General features: G+C 39.1%; 1 protein-coding gene across 1 annotated transcript in view; it reads right to left on the bottom strand.

The window, feature by feature from the left end:
- Window positions 1-20,643, bottom strand: part of COG6 (component of oligomeric golgi complex 6) — a 175,658-nt gene that overhangs the window by 10,197 nt on the left and 144,818 nt on the right. The window contains exon 21 of the transcript XR_004346655.1: window positions 16,666-16,733. The gene's annotated coding sequence lies outside the window, so the exon portion shown is untranslated. The remainder of the gene's footprint in view (window positions 1-16,665; window positions 16,734-20,643) is intronic.

Genomic DNA, 20,643 nt, shown 5'->3' with positions numbered 1-20,643 from the left:
TTCACAGTCCCGGCTGCATCTAGCTCCCTCTAGTTGCACAAACAGACAACTTCAGTACAGACATTGGTCTGCTCTCTAAAACCAGGCTCCACTTTAAGCTAGTCAAACTGTTCAGAAGACCAGGGCAATTAGAAATGTTAAGTCCCCTTATGGTCTTGTAATTAAGAAATAAATAAATTTCCATTTATTTCATTGATTGTAATATACAAGTTCACAGTGTCTAAACTAAATTATGATTTACTAAATCCAAAATGTCACTATTGGTTGTTAGGAAGCAGGGTTCCTTACTTAGGGTTCTCTTCTCAGATCTACATATTGTTTCTTCCTAAGCCCTGCAGAAACTCCAATGTCCAGGCACCTCACAGCTACCTGTGAGTCCTCTTTCAAAGTGAACCATGTAGCTACAATGACTTCATTCCTCTCCAACCATCTCGGTTCCATCCTTCAAACGGCTGTGAAAGTACTGTTTTTCTCCATAAAGCTTTAACGAATTGCTCAGATGAGAACTCAAGGATTTTCTTGACTTCCTGTCATTCTTCATGTACTTCTGCAATGTTTACTGTGTCACCTCCACCACATTTCAATCACTTCCAAAGTGCATGGAACCTAAAGTTTACTGTTGTTTTTTTTTTTAATACACTTATTTTCTTAGGAGACTTTTAGGTTAACAGAAAAATAAAGAAGATAGTCCAGAAAATTCCCATACTAGATTTGTTTTTTAAGTGAGAATTTCTATAACTCTTCTGTGTCAGCATGTCTTATACTTAAGTAGACAACAGTATGATTTTCACCTGTGTAGACATTTCAGGGTGATTTAACTTTTTTTTTAATATTTTATGTTTAAATAAATTTATTTATTTATTTTTGGCTGCGTTGGTTCCTCATTGCTGCACACGGGCTTTCTTTAGCTGGGGCTACTCTTCGTTGTGGTGCGCGGGCTTCTCATTGCAGTGGCTTCTGTTGTTGTGGAGCATGGGCTTTAGGTGAGCGGGCTTCAGTAGCTGTGGCTCGTGGGCTGTAGAGCGCAGGCTCAGTGGTTATGGCGCATGGGCTTAGTTGCTCCGTGGCATGTGGGATCTTCCCAGACCAGGGCTCGAACCCATGTCTCCTGCACTGGCAGGGAGATTCTTAACCACTGTGCCACCAGGGAAGCCCCAGGGTGGTTTACTTTTAAAATATTAACTCCTAGAAAACTAAGAAATTCCCTTTTTTTTGGTGCCACATTTTTATTGATGTAAAATGCTCTTAATGGTTTTTGATGATGATGATGATAGTAACGATGATAACGTGGATGACGACAGTAACAACCACTACATTTCTGCTCTTGAAGATACTCTTAAAGTAATGATGCAGACATTTTATTTACTGCTTATTTAAATAAGTCCTTCTTTCCATAGCTCATTCCTCCTTTAATATAAAGACATGTGCTTGGTGCTACTTTGTCAGTTTCTTTTTCTATTCATCTATTTTTAGATACTGTGTTTTTAAAAGATCCCGGTGCTGACACGGCAAGTTTATTGTCCATTTCCATCGTGGCATAATATTTTTCTAAGTAATTCTCTCTTCTTAACACACACTGGCATTTTATTCAAAGAACAAACAATTTACGAATACCCTTTGTGCAGACACATTTATTGATATGTCTGCTATGATGCCTAAGTCTGTCCCCAAGTTTGAAAGCAATTCAGAAACAATCACCATGTTTTGGTAGCCTAAATTGTTTATTCCAAGAGGCAGAGTTTGAAAATTCTGAGATGTATGTTAAATTTAATTCTGCACCAGAATGCCTAATTTCCCTTATTTTGTTAGGTGTTTTCCCAGAATTTTAATTTTCTCCTCTAGGTTACATTTTAAACAAAAGTGATAGGAGCTGTTTTACCACTTCCCTAGTCTCATAGCTTGCTAGGTTAGTTATAAAATGAGTGTTTTCAATAGTGGCCAAAAAATAGCAGAGCATGATATATCAATAGATGTAACTCTCTTTTCCTTTAATGAAGTTTTGTTTGTTATTGTTATTGTAAAAGTGTGATTAAAACAAACAGTAAAAAGCTCTACTAGCACCATGAATGCACATGTAGCTGAGACATTTGAGAATACCTCCTTCCAGGATAAGACGTGACCCAAAGGATTAAAGGTCATCAAAGAACCCATGAAAGTAAGGGAGTGAATAACCTGGGTTAGGCAGCATTTGATTCTTCACTGAGACCCGAAACTCCTCCATCAACCTCATTCTGCAAAGCTGTGAGAATTGGAGGAACATTTCTGACAGAAAGTAGTAATTCAGTGCATTCCAAAATTGATTCACTCACTTGGAAATATGAATCTGAAATTAATCTATTGCTGGGCATTGAATGAACTGCTATAATGTGTCCAGGTTCCAGAGACCATTAGCACCTGTCTTCAAAGACACAAGGCTAGACACTGACTTAGTGTTATAAATACAGAAATCCAGCATCACTTGCTCAATGTAAGTCCCATGAAATTAGAGTCATCTGAACTCAAGTATCAAGTACATGTCTGCTTGTTCAGTGCCATCTCCTCATTCATTCATTCATTCAATCAACCAGTATTCATTGAGCACCTACTGCCAGGAACTGTTCTAGGCGTGGGAGTACAGCAGTAAACAAACAGTGAAAGTTGATTAGATCATGAACCTCATTCAAACAGAAAGTATTTACTGCAGGAAAATCAAACAAGATGGAATAAAAAAAAAAAAAACAGGGACAAGAACTTTGAGAGTCACAGAGAGCATCAAGACAGGTAGAGGACACATCTTTGTTGGGCACCCATAAAGAAAATTCTTTGAGCTAGGTAGGACGTATACCCTTACTCTTGGAGTCAGGAACTTTCTATTTGTCTGAATATATATATTTTGAGAGGCTGAATAATGCACCCCCAAAGATACCCACATTGTAATCCCTACAACCTTTAAACGTAACCTAATATGGAAAAAAAAAAAAAAAAAGAACTTCGTAGATGTAACTTAAATTAAGGATTTTGAGATGGGGAGATTAACCTGGATTATCTGGGTGTACCCTATGCAACCACAAGTCTCCTTGTAGGAGAGAAGCAGAGGAATATTAGAGCACAGAAGAGGAGAAGGCAATGTGACCAGAGAGGTAGGATTAGAGTGATGTGGCCACAAGACAAGGAATGCTGGCCAACAGAAGCTGGAAGAGGCAAGGAGCAGAGTCTCTCCTAGAGCTTCTGGAAGGAGTGTAGCCCTGATGACAGCTTGATTCCAACCTAGTGAAACCATTTGGATTTCTGGCCTCTAGAACTGTGAGAGGATAGATATTTTAAGCCACCAAGTTTGTGGTAATTAGTTACGGCAGACACAAGAAGCTAATACATGCTTGTTACCACAAACAGATGTGTGTATGTAATACATCCATTTATCTACTAGATATCTCTATGTAAATATATAATGTCCAGAACAGAGTCTTGATTACCATTCCTAAACCAGTCTCTCTCCTCATCTTTCTCATCTTTGCAAATGGCACAACCATCTACTACTTACTCAGGTCAAAAACTTGGAATCGGGCTTCCCTGGTGGCGCAGTGGTTGAGAATCTGCCTGCTAATGCAGGGGACGTGGGTTCGAGCCCTGGTCTGGGAAGATTCCACATGCCGCGGAGCAACTAGGCCCGTGAGCCACAACTACTGAGCCGGCGCGTCTGGAGCCTGTGCTCCGCAACAAGAGAGGCTGCGATAGTGAGAGACCTGCGCACCACGATGAAGAGTGGCCCCCGTGTGCCTCAACTAGAGAAAGCCCTCGCGCAGAAACGAAGACCCAACACGGCAAAAATAAATTAATTAATTAATAAACTTCTACCGCCAACATCTTCTTTAAAAATAAATAAATAATACAAATCAGTTTGAATCGCTCCCTGAATAAACCATCCAGTGGTTTCCATGGCCCTACTTTGTTACATCATATGTTTTCCCAAGGTCACAAACCCCACGTGATCTGCCGTCTGTACCTCTTTGGCCCCTCCCTGTGTTCTAGCTCCACTGGCTTTCTTTCTACTCCTTCAACAAGTTCAGCTCATGCCGACTTCAGAGCTGTTGCAGTGAGCTCTTCTCTGCCTGGATTAGCCTTCCCTGGTTTTGCATAACTGGGTAGGTCCTTCTCATTCTTTGTATCTAAGCTCCAAAGTCATCTTAAAGAATGCTAACCTGACCACCCACGATCCTTCCCCACCCCGTTATCCTTTATCATGGCACTTCGTCCAAGCCCTTCAGAAATTATCTTGATAGTTCATTGACCTGTTTATTGGCTGTATCCTTCCCCCCACACCCTCCCCACTAGAGTGTAAGCTCCTTGAAAGTAGGGGCACTGTCACCTTCCACACTCTTCCCCCATCATCTAAAACAATGGCTTCCTTCTAGTTAATGCCTAATGAATATTTGTTGAATAAATGAATATATAAATGACTCAGGAACACAAAACTGTCTTAAAAGAAAAACTGTTATTCAGATCAAGTCTGAGAGAGACAAAGAATTGATTCACTACCTTGGCAGTGTCACCAGTCTAAAGCTGTTCTTGCTTAGAAGTTGCTCTGCATATCTTTTCCATTCTATAGAGAGCTTATGTAGGGAAAGGGACTAAATATGAGTGTCTAGAAGTCTAGGACACTCCAGTGTTAGAGGTCAGAGATATACAGTGAAACAGCAGAGGACTGAGAAGGAGCAACTAGAGATAAACAGAAAACTGGGAGTGTGGTAACTTGGAAGTCACATGAAGAAACAGTTTCAAGGAGGAGGGAGTGATCCACAATGTCACTTATGGTTTGAATAGGCTTAAGTTTTGATTATTGGATTTAGCAATATGGAGGTCACTCGTGAACTCGACAAAAGCAATTTAGGTGGAGAGGTGAGAACAAAAGCATACCTGGGATAGACTTGAGAGAGAATGGGAGGAGAAACTCAGGAGACATGAAGGAGAGTCAACCCTATGAAGGAGTTTTGCTGTAAAGGGTAGCAGAAAAGTAGCACAGTAGATGGGACAAATAACTGCTTCTGGAAATTATTCTCCTCTCTTTCTGATTATTCAAGAAAGAGAGGAGAAAATTGCTGGGCAATATCCTTGGGTAGAACACAAGAAATGGCATTCCAATTTCATGTACAAGTGCAGGGTTGCCCTTGGCAAGGAGCCAGGATAGTATATTCATAATAGCAAAAGAGAAAATAGACTATAAGGTCTCAGATGCAGGGTCAGTGAGATATGCTTTGGATGCCTGTGCAAGTTCTTTTGCGATTGCTTTGATCTCAGTTAAATAGCAAGCAAGTTGTCAACTGAGAGCATGGATGGGGGTGAAGTGATGAGAAGTTTGAGGAAAGTAACAAAATATGGAATGTGGGAGACAGAACAGACTGAGGAATTATAGGATTGTAAACTCTTTTGCTTGGATGTTGCTATATATAGAATTCCAACTTAAAGTGTAAAATGAGCTCACAGGGGCTTGTAATGTGCAATTGTAATTACATTGAGTTATAAGGTTACAGAAAAACACATTACCATAGTATCGCAGTAGTTGGGAAACCCTCTATAAAAAAGAGAGAAACCACTGCTACCTTCATTCAAAGTAGCCTCCCAGGCACATTTGTCCTACACAACTGAAAGTATTTATACTAACAAAATAGGTCGTGTTAGCATACTCTATTCCAAACTCATTTCCTGGGATGCTCTGGACTTTAACATTGTCAGGTACCGGTCACCTGAACCTCCCTGACTGAGAACAAGCAGCTCTGACCATAGCTCTCTAGGACTTGGTTACCTGGAAATACATGTCAAAGGGATTAAAAACACGGCCTCAGATGCTACCTACTCTGGAATCCTGATTCCACTTCTTTCAAGTATGCTGCTAATTGAGCTGGTTGCTTAACTTCACTGTGCCTGTTTTCTTACCTGTAAATAAGGACACAAATAAGGTCATCGTATTGTTGAATGAAGTAAGGAAGAAAAGCATTCAGAACAGTGCCAACACACAGTAAGTGCTCATAAATATTAAATGCTTTTATGATTATTGGCCATTGTTCAAGAACCAAGGGAAGCAGTGCAAACCTGACCTCATGCCACTTGCTGACAAATAAAGTCCTTTGTTTCTGACCGAGAGTCTCATGTCTTCTGCCAACATCCATGAAACTGTGGCAGGCTAACTTATTAGTTTGCAAGAAGGGTAAAAATCTCAGACCCTTCACAGTCTGTGATAACCCTTAGAGTCCCTGTTCCATGTATGTGGAGTTATACCCTCTTTATTCCTTGTGGAATCATTATGCTCTGATGCTGGCAACTTGCTTCAACTACCTCTTCTCGGCAGCCATGCCACATCCACAACACTGGACAGGACTTTCTCCTATGACCCAAATCTAGCCACAAACTTCCAACACCTGCTCAGTATTTTCAGGCAGGTCAAGCTCCAGACCAGTCCTATCCAAGCTTCTCCACAGTATCATTTTATTAACCAAATACATTATAACCTAATCATTAACAATATTAATAATGAGGATTAACTGGCACCAAATAACAGCATTTGGTTGACAAGTGTCCACATTTGAAACTTTAGTGCCATTGGTGGTTTTGTTAAGGGGGGGACAGGAAACCAAGCTCCCTCTCTGACCACAGCATTCTGATTTGTCAACCATTCATGAAATGTGACAGAACTCAAAGATGGATGTAAAGCCGGGGCCGGCCTCTGGGGCCACCCAGATAGCATGGAAAATGCAATCCAGCGATGGTACTCGGATCGAGAGGAAGGGAACGTTGCCATCATCATTTTGCCAGACATATTCCAGACGCTGCACAGTTTCCCAGACTACTGGGATGGATGTCATACAAACAGCCCTGTCATTATTGTGTGAGTACTTGTGTGCAAATTGTTTGACAATTAACATTGGGGCCGTGATAGCTTTTATACTCATGCAGGTAATGTGTCTAACAGAAATTGACACTCTCTCAGAGTTGGCTTCCCATCTAATAGGCATAGTTATCAAAGAGACAATGATTAAATTAATTACAATTGTAAAAATAGTGCCTCTCACCCTGATACCTCACTTTGTAAGTTACAAAGAACTTTTCACATTAGCCCATGTTATTCTCACAACTCTTTGAGACAAGTACTCTCCACTCCATTTTATAACTTAAAAAGTGGTGGTTCATACACAAGATTTATCCATTTTATATCAAAAATAAAAATTGTAAGCAAATATCCAGTCTAGTTAACAGTATATATGCTGAAGTATTTAGGGGAAAGTATACTACTCTCTGCAAATTTACTTTGAAATCCATCAAAAAAATGGAATAAATGAATGGATGGATGGAGGGTTGCATACATGAATAGATAATGTGATGAAGAAAGTATAGTAAAGGTTAATGGTAAAGTCTAGGTGATAGGATCATGGGTATTCACTGTAAAAGTCTTTCAGTTGAAATTTTTTATCATAAAATGTTTGGGGGAAAAATGGAGGCTTAGAGAGATGAAACCTGTCTTTAGGTTACAGTCTGAGGATGGGCTGAGACCCAAATCTAGTTCATCTGATCCCAGGTCCCATGAGCAATGGGAATATTTAAGAAAATCATTATTGTTCAGTGTTTAAAGGAAGGTTGCAGTACAGGTAAGTACTGAATTCTGGGTCAATAAGAGCTATGCAAAACCAGGACAAGCTCTACCATAAAAGGGGTGATATTTAAGTTCAGAGACAGCATTTTTAAACCCACGTTGATGCAGCTCAGGGAGTATTGTCTCCTTTGTAGAAGTCCCTTTGGGGTATTTGACATTTATTGTAATGAGGCTGTCTCACTCAGCACTGTCGCCCCTCTGAAGGGAGTACTTTCAGGGCTTAAAACACTTCTTCACATATTCTCAATGATGACAAAACTTTGTCCTTTGAAAAGATCCAAATGTCACCTGAAGCCCAGTTCGGCAAATGAGATTCAACATTGCCAATATTATCTCTTTGTAAAGCTACCCAGTAAATGCAAAGCATAAAAGGAGAGTTTTTGTTTGGCTGGTTTTGTCTTTGTTTGATCAAATGAGCTAGACCCCTAAACTAACAAAACTGTATTTCTGGTATGACACAAAAATTATCTCTGAAACCTACACTGTGCTGGTGTGTGGGGAAATGGCAGCATCTCGCCCATGACAGCACTTCTCAACCTTCAGAGTAACAACATATTTAACAGCTTTCTCCTCCAGTAGCCTGGAAACTTCACAGGAACCCTGGAAGCTGTCTGACTTCCCCAACACAGGGCCTGTGGTTTTATATATTTACAAAAAGAACTAATAAAAGAATGAGTTAGTGAATGAATAAGTAAATGAATGAACTGATTATGTTAACTAATGTGAAAAACTGTGACCTTTTGACTGTTTCTGGCCCAGTATTTCTACTGGAATTTAATTTCTTCAGTATCACATCCCGCGTATGTTATGCCATGCAATGACTAAAAAATAGCAAAACTACATATAAAGATAAAAGGTTTTGAGTCCCTCCCATCAGTAAACTTGCACAAGCCTCTTAGATAGCCTCATCCACCAGAGGGCAGACAGCAGAAGCAAGAAGAACTACAATCCTGCAGCCTGTGCAACAAAAACCACATTCACAGATAGATAGACAAGATGAAAAAGCAGAGGGCTATGTACCAGATTAAGGAACAAGATAAAACCCCAGAAAAACAACTAAATGAAGTGGAGATAGGCAACCTTCCAGAAAAAGAATTCAGAATAATGATAGTGAAGATGATCCAGGACCTCAGAAAAAGAACAGAGGCAAAGATCGAGAAGACGCAAGAAATGTTTAACAAAGACCTAGAAGAATTAAAGAACAAACAAACAGAGTTGAACAATACAATAACTGAAATGAAAATAACACTAGAAGGAATCAATAGCATATTAACTGAGGCAGAAGAACAGATAAGTGACCTGGAAGACAGAATGGTGGAATTCACTGCTGCAGAACAGAATAAAGAAAAAAGAATGAAAAGAAATGAAGACAGGCTAAGAGGCCTCTGGGACAATATTAAATGCAACAACATTCGCATTATAGGGGTCCCAGAAGGAGAAGAGACAGAGAAAGGACCAGAGAAAATATTTGAAGAGAGTAGAGTCGAAAACTTCCCTAACATGGAAAAGGAAAAGCCACCCAAGTCCAGGAAGCGCAGAGAGTCCCATACAGGATAAACCCAAGGAGAAACATGCCAAGACACATAGTCATCAAATTGGCAAAAATTAAAGACAAAGAAAAATTATTGAAAGCAGCAAGGGAAAAACGACAAATAATATACAAGGGAACTCCCATAAGGTTAACAGCGGATTTCTCAGCAGAAACTCTACAAGCCAGAAGGGAGTGGCATGATATACTTAAAGTGATGAAAGGGAAGAACCTACACCCAAGATTACTCTACCCGGCAAGGATCTCATTCAGATTCAATGAAGAAATCAAAAGCGTTACAGACAAGCAAAAGCTAAGAGAATTCAGCACCACCAAACCAGCTCTACAACAAATGCTAAAGGAGCTTCTCTAAGTGGGAAACACAAGAGAAGGAAAAGACCTACAAAAACAAACCCAAAACAATTAAGAAAATGGTAATAGGAACATACATATCGATAATTACCTTAAATGTGAATGGATTAAATGCTCCAAGCAAAAGACACAGGCTTGCTGAATGGATACAAAAACAAGGCCCATATATATGCTGTCCACAAGAGACCCACTTCAGACCTTGGGACACATACAAACTGAAAGTGAGGGGACGGAAAAAGATATTCCATGCAAATGGAAATCAAAAGAAAGCTGGAGTAGCAATACTCATATCAGATAAAATAGACTTTAAAATAAAGAATGTTACAAGAGACAAGGAAGGACACTATATAATGATCAACGGATCAATCCAAGAAGAAGATATAACAATTATAAATATATATGCAACCAACATAGGAGCACCTCAATATATAAGGCAACTGCTAACCACTATAAAAGGGGAAATCGACAGCCACACAATAATAGTGGGAGACTTTACCACCTCACTTACACCAATGGACAGATCATCCAAAATGAAAATAAATTAGGAAACATAAGCTTTAAATGACACAATAGACAGAGAGATTTAATTGATATTTATAGGACATTCCATCCAAAAACAGCAGAATACACTTTCTTCTCAAGTGCGCACAGAACTTTCTCCAGGATAGATCACATCTTGGGTCACAAATCAAGCCTCAGTAAATTTAAGAAAACTGAAATCATACCAAGCATCTTTTCTGACCACAACGTTATGAGATTAGAAAAGAATTACAGGGGAAAAAACGTAAAAAACACAAACACATGGAGGCTAAACAATACATTACCAAATAACCAAGAGATCACTGAAGAAATCAAAGAAGAAATCAAAAAATACCTAGAGACAAATGACAATGAAAACACAATGATCCAAAACCTATGGGATGCAGCACAAGCAGTTCTAAGAGGGAAGTTTATAGCTATACAAGCCTACCTCAAGAAACAAGAAAAAGCTCAAATAAACAATCTAACCTTACACCTAAAGAAACTAGAGAAAGAAGAACAAACAAAACCCAAAGTTAGCAGAAGGAAATAAATAATAAAAATCAGAGCAGAATAAATGAAATAGAAACAAAGAAAACAATAGCAAAGATCAATAAAACTAAAAGCTGGTTCTTTGAGAAGATAAACAAAATTGATCAACCATTAGCCAGACTCATCAAGAAAAAGAGGGAGAGGACTCAAATCAATAAAATTAGAAATGAAAAAGGAGACGTTGCAACAGACAACACAGAAATACAAAGCATCCTAAGAGATTACTACAAGCAACTCTATGCCAATAAAATGGACAACCTGGAAGAAACGGACAAATTCATAGAAAGGTATAACCTTCCAAGACTGCACCAGAAAGAAATAGAAAATATAAACAGACCAATCACAAGTAATGAAATTGAAACTGTGATTAAAAATCTTCCAACAAACAAAAGTCCAGGACCAGATGGCTTCACAGGTGAATTCTATCAAACATTTAGAGAAGAGCTAACACCCATCCTTCTCAAACTCTTCCAAAAAATTGCGGAGGAAGGAACACTCCCAAACTCATTCTATGAGGCCACCATCACCCTGATACCAAAACCAGACAAAGATACTACAAGAAAAGAAAATTACAGATCAATATCACTCATGAATATACAGGCAAAAATCCTCAACAAAATACTAGCAAACAGAATCCAACAGCACCTTAAAAGGATCATACACCATGATCAAGTGGGATTTATCTCAGGGATGCAAGGATTCTTCAAAATATGCAAATCAATCAATGCGATACACCATATTAACAGATTGAAGAATAAAAGCCATATGATCATCTCAATAGATGCAGAACAAGCTTTTGACAAAATTCAACATGCATTTATGATAAAAACTCTCCAGAAAGTGGGCATAGAGGGAACCTACCTCCACATAATAAAGGCCATATATGACAAACCCACAGCAAACATTCTCAATGGTGAAAAGCTGAAAGCATTTCCACTAAGATCAGGAACAAGACAAGGATGTCCACTCTCACCAATATTATTCAACATAGTTTTGAAAGTCCTAGCCACGGCAGTCAGAGAAGAAAAAGAAATAAAAGGAATACAAATTGGAAAAGAAGTAAAACTGTCCCTGTTTGCAGATGACATGATACTATACATAGAGAATCCTAAAGATGTCACCAGAAAACTACTGGAGCTAATCATGAATTTGGTAACGTTGCCAAATATATAAAAATACAAAATTACAGGATATAAAATTAATGCACAGAAATCTCTTGCATTCCTATACACTAATGATGAAAAATCTGAAAGAGAAATTAAGGAAACACTCCCATTTACCACTGCAACAAAAAGAATAAAATACCTAGGAATAAACCTACCTAGAGAAACAAAAGACCTATATGCGGAAAACTATAGGACACTGATGAACAAACTTAAAGATGATACCCACAGATGGAGAGATATACCATGTTTTTGAAATGGAAGAATCAATATTGTGAAAATGGCTATACTACCCAAAGCAATCTACAGATTCAATGCAATCCCTATCAAATTACCAATGGCACTTTTTATGGAACTAGAACAAAAAAATCTTAAAATTTGTATGGAGACACAAAAGACCCCGAATAGCCAAAGCAGTCTTGAGGGAAAAAAACGGAGCTGGAGGAATCATACTCCCTGACTTCAGACTATACTACAAAGCTACAGTAATCAAGACAACATGGTACTGGCATAAAAACAGAAACATAGATCAATGGAACAAGATAGAAATCCCAGAGGTAAACCCACGCACCTATGGTCAACTAATCTATGACAAAGGAGGCAAAGATATATAATGGAGAAAAGACAGTCTCTTCAATAAATGGTGCTTGGAAAACTGGACAGCTACATGTAAAAGAATGAAATTAGAGCACTCCCTAACAGCATATACAAAAATAAACTCAAAATGGATTAGAGACCTAAATGTAAGACTGGACACTATAAAAGTCTTAGAGGAAAACATAGGAAGAACACTCTTTGACATAAATCACAGCAAAATCTTTTTTGATCCACCTCCTAGAATAATGGAAATAAAAACAAAAATAAACAAATGAGACCTAATGAAACTTCAAAGCTTTTTCACAGCAAAGGAAACCATAAACAAGACCAAAAGACAACCCTCAGAATGGGAGAAAATATTTGCTAACGAATCAACAGACAAAGGATTAATCTTCAAAATATATAAACAGCTCATGCAGCTCAATATTAAAAAAACAAACAACCCAATCCAAAAATGGGCAGAAGACCTAAATAGACATTTCTCCAAAGAAGACATACAGATGGCCAAGAAGCACATGAAAAGCTGCCCAACATCACTAATTATTAGAGAAATGCAAATCAAAACTACAATGAGGTATAACCTCACACCAGTTAGAATGTGTATCATCAGAAAATCTACAAACAACAAATGCTGGAGAGGGTGTGGAGAAAAGGGAACCCTCTTCCACTGTTGGTGGGAATGTAAACTGATACAGCCACTATGGAAAACAGTATGGAGGTTCCTTAACAAACTAAAAATAGAATTACCATATGATCCAGCAATCCCACTACTGGGCATATACCCAGCAAAAATCATAATTCAAAAAGAGTCATGTACCACAATTCTCACTGCAGCACTATTTACAATAGCCAGGTCATGGAAGCAACCTAAATGCTCATCGACAGATGAATGGATAAAGAAGTTGTGGTACATATATACAATGGAATATTACTCAGCCATAAAAAGGAACGAAATTGGGTCATTTGTTGAGACATGGATGGATCTAGAGACTGTCATACAGAGTGAAGTAAGTCAGAAAGAGAAAAACAAATATCGTATATTAACGCATATATGTAGAACCTAGAAAAATGGTACAGATGAACCGGTTTGCAGGGCAGAAATTGAGACACGATGTAGAGGACAAAGGGTGGAGGTGGTGGTGTGATGAACTGGGCAATTGGGATTGACATGTATACACTGATGTGTATAAAGTTGATGACTAATAAGAACCTGCTGTATGAATAAATAAATAAAATTAAATTTGAAAAAAAGATAAAAGGTTTTCTATGGATCTCTTTTTCCACTTTTAATTACCATGAGTAATTTTTGGTTCCCGTTCTTGAACTTTCTAAGTATGCAATTACATCTTTCATAAAAAGAATTCTTGCCTTTCTATATTTGCCTTTTTTTTTCCTTTTCATTCACTTGTAGTTACTAAAAGTGCATCTCACACAGGAAGACGAGCATCGCTGGTGGACTGGACCCTTAGGTCTTGCTGCTTTCAACTCTCTCACTAAAGACAATCGTAACTCTTGTGTTAAGTACACAGTGTTTATTGTGTCCACAAATAAACGTTTTATTAATATAAATTTAGAGTTTTATTAGTAAATGGATCTGAATATTAATGAGTTTCTTCTATCGTTTAAGCTAGTGATGCACTGGACCATGTTCTTGGCTACTGTGGTGAAGTGAAACAACAAGGATAATAATACCTACCATCCGGATTGTGTGAGCATTGCAGAAAACACGGACCATCTGGCAGTACAGGTAACACGGCAAAGATCCCCATCCCCTCCTCTGGATTCTGTTTGGCTCTAGACTACTGACCACAGCTCCTTCTGTTCCCAGCCCCTGCCTCCGCTTGGGTGTTGCATGTGGATTTCCATTTCCTGGTTCGGCACAGCTCTGGGTCCTTGAGTTCCTCACCTTCCTTCATCCCTGGCTCAGAATGAGCTTTTCTCTGCACTCTGGCTGTTGCTCTGGCTGTTCTGAGATGCAGCTCCTCCTCTGCTTGCACACCCACCCTTCCCTCCAGTGGGTCTCCAGAGCTCTCCCCACCAAGACCTCCCTGTGCTGCTGTCACCTGACACCAGGGGCCAGTAGCAGCTTCTTGTGAGACCTGCCAACTGAATACTCTTAGGTTTGACAGTGAAAAACAGAAAGTAACAGTTACATCAACAAATCAGACCAAAGTGCTTTTTGAAAACATGAATAACTCCTCGACAACAATTATAGGCAATCCCCATTTTCCAAGAACAGACCCAGACCTGAGTTAGAGGTGCCTGAAAGCTTAATTCTACTTGCAAATCACTGGTAGCATTTTAGCAAATTTCTGTAGAGCCCTGTGTTTCATTAAAGCATATACTGAAGACGCTTTACTAGTGTATGTAGTTTATCAACACAGCGCAGATAAGGGCTCACCCACTATTTTTAGGCAAGAGCTTGGTAATCCACTGTTTCCTTTATCATCAGGGCTGCTGAGATGCTCAGATAAAAGTTTGTACAATAGTGGAAAACAAGCCAGTCTTCATTTGCTGATGTTTCTAATATAATCATTTTACATCTTTTACTGTTTAGGTCTTGTTATTTTATTTCTGTGCTATTACATTAAAGAAGTCACTTGGAGGTCTTGATTATATTTATACTGTAGATACAGTTTTGTAAAGAAGAAAAAGAAAGTAATTTCCTCTTTTTCTTTCTTTATAGAAAGCACAGCAAGGCCTTTGGGGTCTGAGTTCTGAAGTTCTGCCTTTGGGAGACTTGGCAGTGTTTCAAGGACTACAGCTCTAAATAATTCCTACCCCCAGTCTCTGTTTGGAAATGTTTAGCACTTTGGGAGAAGCAAACAAGGAGATGGGCATTAAACAGGAGAGTGACTGGGGATTTGAGCTTTAATGAGAGGATGAAAACAAAGACAGGAGATGGCCATGTTTCCAAGACCTCGGGCCTGGGAGACAAGACGGGGGACCATGAGGGGTGGACACGTGTAAACATCTGAAGACACCAATGACACCTCCCGTATATCACCCCATAAATGGGAGGAACTCGGATAAGGGGGAATCATGTGCGTACCAAGTGTCTTGGTGCTAAAAACAATAGGAAACGTTTCTGCGGTTGAGACTGAAACAAAAGAAGAAGCCACTGTAGGGGTGTCTCTGCGATCCTCCTTCAATATCGGGGCCGGGCATACAGCTGCGCAGGTCAGATCGCTTCTGAAGCTAATGTAACAGTCAGCAACTCCATCAACTAAGAACAAGTATCCTCCCTGTATTGCCGGGGCAATGTACTAGTTTACTCTAATAAAGGTGGGGAAGGTACCAAAATTAATATTTGAGTTGTGTGTCTTACAAAATCTTGTTCAAAGACAGATTTTGTTTGATATTTGGTGGGGGGATGGGGTGGACCTAAGATGCTTTTTATTCAAGTGGCTAAGTGGTTCACACTTACATAACTGGATATTATCTTTAATTATATCCATGCTATAAGGCATAAACTACCACACAGTCCTTTTAGGAAATATACAAATTATAAATAATTAAAGGAGAAGTGAGTTCAAATGCTTTGCCCTTATTTCAGCTTATGAGGCTTAGCTTATAGATATAATCTACAGTTCAACTTATTGATCTGAGGGACAAAATTCCACTCAGCCTCAAGGTTTACTTTGTCAGCTGAGGGATAATAAAATTTTGTCTTTCCATTCCTATTTCCGTCTTTTTACTCTTAATTATTTTCCAAGTATCCTTGCATTTTTTTAGAGCTCACTGTTAATACCTTTAATACTCTAGCTTAATATCCCAGCTTCAGAGTTTGTATCTGAGTTATGACAATGTCATTTCTTTCACACTGTAGTAGCTCTCCCCCAAGAAGAAAAATACAGAAGAAAACTTTATCCTTTTTAGATTTGTTCCTTGTTCTTTCAGTTAACTGATTTGTATGAAGGTTTTGTGTTGAGCAATGTCCAAACCAGTGAAATTTCTAGAATTCGTGTTAGCTCAAGGCTCAGGTAAGCAAGATTAAGTGTATCAAGTGTACCAATTCGAACCATTGGGATCATTATGGGGTTTGTAAAAGTCGGTCTTATCAGACCTCCTGTTATGGTTTGAATGGAAAAGCAAACTTAGCAAAGATTTCCCAGTGAGGTCCCCAAGGATGCCACAACCTTGGTGAATTAAGTGAATTCATTGCTACTCAGGGTCTGGTCCTGAGCCCTGCAAGCTTAGAAACCCAGTCAATCAGAACATCAATAGTAGATCCTGCTCTCCAGAAAGACTCACATTAATTGGATCCCCAGTTACTGATGTATAATAACCAGAATGGCAACTGATTAACTTACAATGAAACATAAAGCGAAGGACCGGACCAGATCTTCTTGCTTGTTCATTTGCTCCCCCGTAGACAAATCTACAAGGAAAGCCAGATTATTATCAGGAAGAGGCCTGATAGATGAGTCAAACCAGGGGAGCAGGTGAAAGATATTAATGCTGCTGCCAGCAAGCCATCCACCTCTGCTGGAGCCTGTCCCTGCCACTGTCACTCCTCTCTAGTCCCCAGGCTTATGTTGGAAACCTTAGCCAGTGTGCAAGTGACATTGTTTTCTCTGAACTCAGAGCTGAAATCAGCATCTTTCTTTCTTTTTTTATTTAATTCTGATTTTATATGTTGTTTACTTTAAGCAATGCATTCTTAGATTCAGAAGGAAAATAGCTTTTAGCAGACATATAATTGAAGTCATTGTGAATATCTAACAAGCTAAAACATGTTTTCTAAAAAGCACTGAGCCACAACATATGCTAAGGCCTCCCAGTACCATGGGATGGTATCCCAGTATTGTGGGATCCAAGTACCACAGTTGGGCCAGAAGCTCTGTGACCCACTAGAGCCTAGAGGAGACACAGAACTAACATTGCGGCTTAATAACTGGCTGTCACTCGTGTCTGTGGCGTGCCACATTCTTCTGACCCTCGCTTCCAGGGATCTATAACTTTTGATATGCTTGTTGTCACCTTGGACTAAATTTCTTCTAACCCTTGCTTCCCGTGTGTGCAACAAGTCTTTGTTGTCCAGCTTCCCGATAAGCCTGTTTTGTCCACCTGCCATTTTAGAATTTTACAAAACCCTTTGATGGCAGTAGTTTTTATTGAACATGTTTTACTGTTATCAAAGTAATAAAACTTATACTCAACTATATAATTACAATTTTCAACTGCTAAAAGAATAGTTCTTACTTATTTTAAAGCCTTAGCAATTTCAACTACAATTTTTCACAGGTTTAACATAATAAATGACAAACATAATAACAGGCTATTTATGAAACCTGACCTTTCCTGAAAGTGAGGGCTTTTAAATTTCTAATAAATAAGTAAATTAATTAATCTAATAAATCTGAAACATTAATGTTGAGACCTATCGGAGACAATTGCTGGTGGAAGGTGTAAGAGGCTGAGAGCTATTGCACAAGGCATACAATCGTAGAACAATATATCTTTTGTTTCATTACTTTGTCAATAATTTTACTATAGAGACCAAGATAAAAGCAGAATCTATATAATCCCATCTGAAAAACACTAAATGCTGCCCATGTACATCTGTGAGACATACTTTAAAATGATTATTATCAAATAACCAAATATATCCACTAGTTTATATTTTTGAATAAACTGCAGTTTTCAAAAGTATGTGAGAGGGCTTCCCTGGTGGCACAGTGGTTGAGAGTCTGCCTGCCGATGCAGGGGACGCGGGTTCGTGCCCCGGTCCGGGAAGATCCCACACGCCGCAGAGCGGCTGGGCCCGTGAGCCATGGCCGCTGAGCCTGCGCGTCCGGAGCCTGTGCTCCGCAACGGGAGAGGCCACAACAGTGAGAGGCCCGCGTACCGCAAAAAAAAAAAAAAAGTATGTGAGGCCGTAATGATTTTATCATAAAATGACTTAAAATCCTGAAACTCTAAAGCGAAAGTAAGCATACCCCAATTCACCACTGTCCGTATCTGGAGCAGGTCATTTGTCTGATTTCGTGTTTGTGTGATTTAAGTGAAGAAAGAGTTGAGATTCAGGTGGAATTTGGAAAGAAAATCGCTCATCCCATTAGAAAGCAGCAGCTCTGTCAGGCTTCCTTCTGGGGCTCACATGCTTTCCTTGGATATGTGAATATCTTAAATAAAGTCACTTTCAGCTTTAACCTGAGAGGCATACGTCTCTGAAGCTGACATGTTAAATGGACTTGTTGCATTTAACAGATAACAACAGATAACTCCAAACACAGGGATACATCATTGAAACACAAAGAAGGGGGAAAAAATTGTGTTTTTAATTTTCTTCTTTCAGAAAGCACTCTCATTTTTTCTCTAACCAGGTCTGCAGACATATTTTGCAGTTGTGTGAATTTTTGTCCTTTTGAAGTGATCTTCCCATTACTCAAATTTAGAAACTTTGTTTTAAAATTTTAAAACATGAAATATTTCAAATCTCAGAAAACAATACAACAAACACCAAGAGAGCCCATCAATCAAATTGAGTAGATTTGCTGTATTGTTTCTGATCTCCAATTTTTTTTGAAGGGATAAGATATTTTTCATGTACAGTTAAGCCCCTCAGTATCAATGCTCCTTGGACCACAGACTGTAACTTGAATAACTAGGTTAAAACAGAAACATATTAAAAAGACATGTATTCACAGTCCAGCTTTTCTATACCCTCAATATATTCTATTTTGGTACTTTTACAATATAAAACACTGCATGATGAAAAGGTTTACAGACTGTCACTGTTAAGCAAATTTGTACATTGATTGCCCAAATTAGTATTAACCAAGATGATATTTTCACATCAATTAAGTTATTTCCATTAGTTTAACTTTGAAATGATGTTTGTCTGTTTTTTTCCCATGGTGCCAGCGACAGCTCCGACACACAAATACATGTGAACACGTTTCTTGAGACAAATGTTCAGAAATGTAAACAACTTTTGCTGAAGTTCTCAGTGTAACAAATTTATGATTTGCAAAAAACTTCCATGTTAAAAAAAATTGCAAAACTCAATGATCATTTCACCCAGGTCTATGGACATGTGGAAGTCAGCAATATGGAAGTGGTAATAAAAATGGTTTTTAATTTTTAAAAATATTAGTACATGTGATTCTTCTGGGTGAGAATCATTGTTTAGCATGTTCTAAAACGCAATGAAGGCAGCAACATATAGCACTACGTTGGGCAAGTTATTTAATTCTCCGTATTTTATTTCCTTTTTTGTAAAGTGAGGATAATAATACCAATTCTTACCTCACAGATTGTTGAGGGTGTTTAATGAGCTGATATATGTTAAGCACCCGAAACAGTCACTGATATAAACTAAGCATTCAGTCATTGTTATCTATTATTACTATTAAAAATAACATTATTAGGAGTAGTAATGCAAAAAACTGATAACAGAAATACATTTGGGCTCTTCCCCCTGTCTATTTTAAAGATTTCAAGTCTTAATTTAGAACACTTCTTTCCTTCTACTGAAGTCTAAAGCACTCAATTGAAGACTTCTGTTACAAAGACATGATTTTATATGTCAAAGAAGACTATTATTCAAAGTCTAATTACAGTTTGGATGAAGAATTGATGTCTTTAGGCAATTGGCATTTCTCTCTAAATGTCTGCACTATAAAGAAGAGGGCTGTTAACTCTTGACGGTAGCATCTGCTGTCTAAGGCTAGTCTAATAACGCGATCCTAGTTTCATTAATTTAGAAGAGACCCCATGAAGATGATTTGTGTGACCCAACGTAGATAAAATTTTCATCAGTCAGGGTTCCAAGAAGAAGTGGATGAGACCCTCCAGTGGGGCAATCTGAAGAGTAGAGTTAACCAAGGGGACCCCGCCCGGTTAGCAACTTCCCGAGCTTTTACCCCCGGGGCCTGAAGGGGGCGCGCGGAGGGAGCCGTTACAGACCCTGGAGACCCAGAGGGTCTAAGGGGGGGCCGTCCTGTAGGACTGGAGAAGGCAGCAGGCCCTTGTGACCCTGCAGGGAGGGAGCTGGGGACCAGCAGGAACTCCAGTCTCCTCCTCTGATCTCCCTATTCCCACGGGCCAGACCCAACTGGAAGCCAGAGAGTGTGGGTACCACAGCCAGTGAAAAACGATAGAGAGTGGACCCGCAGGGCTGAAGGGAAAAGATCCAGTGCAGAGGTGCGGGCGATGAACACGGGACTAATGAGAAAGCTGTTCTCTTCCCCCCCGCTCTTACCCCATGAAGCTGGACCTAGAGAAGTAAGATGGCTACTCCAAAGTTTAAGTTATCCGTACTTTGGGGGTTTGACTGCTACCTT

This window comes from Phocoena sinus, chromosome 18, assembly GCF_008692025.1.
Source record: "Phocoena sinus isolate mPhoSin1 chromosome 18, mPhoSin1.pri, whole genome shotgun sequence".
NCBI classification, from domain to species: Eukaryota; Metazoa; Chordata; class Mammalia; order Artiodactyla; family Phocoenidae; genus Phocoena; species Phocoena sinus.
The sequence above is the reverse complement of the archived record's forward strand: the minus strand, read 5'-3'. Positions and strand labels throughout refer to the sequence as shown.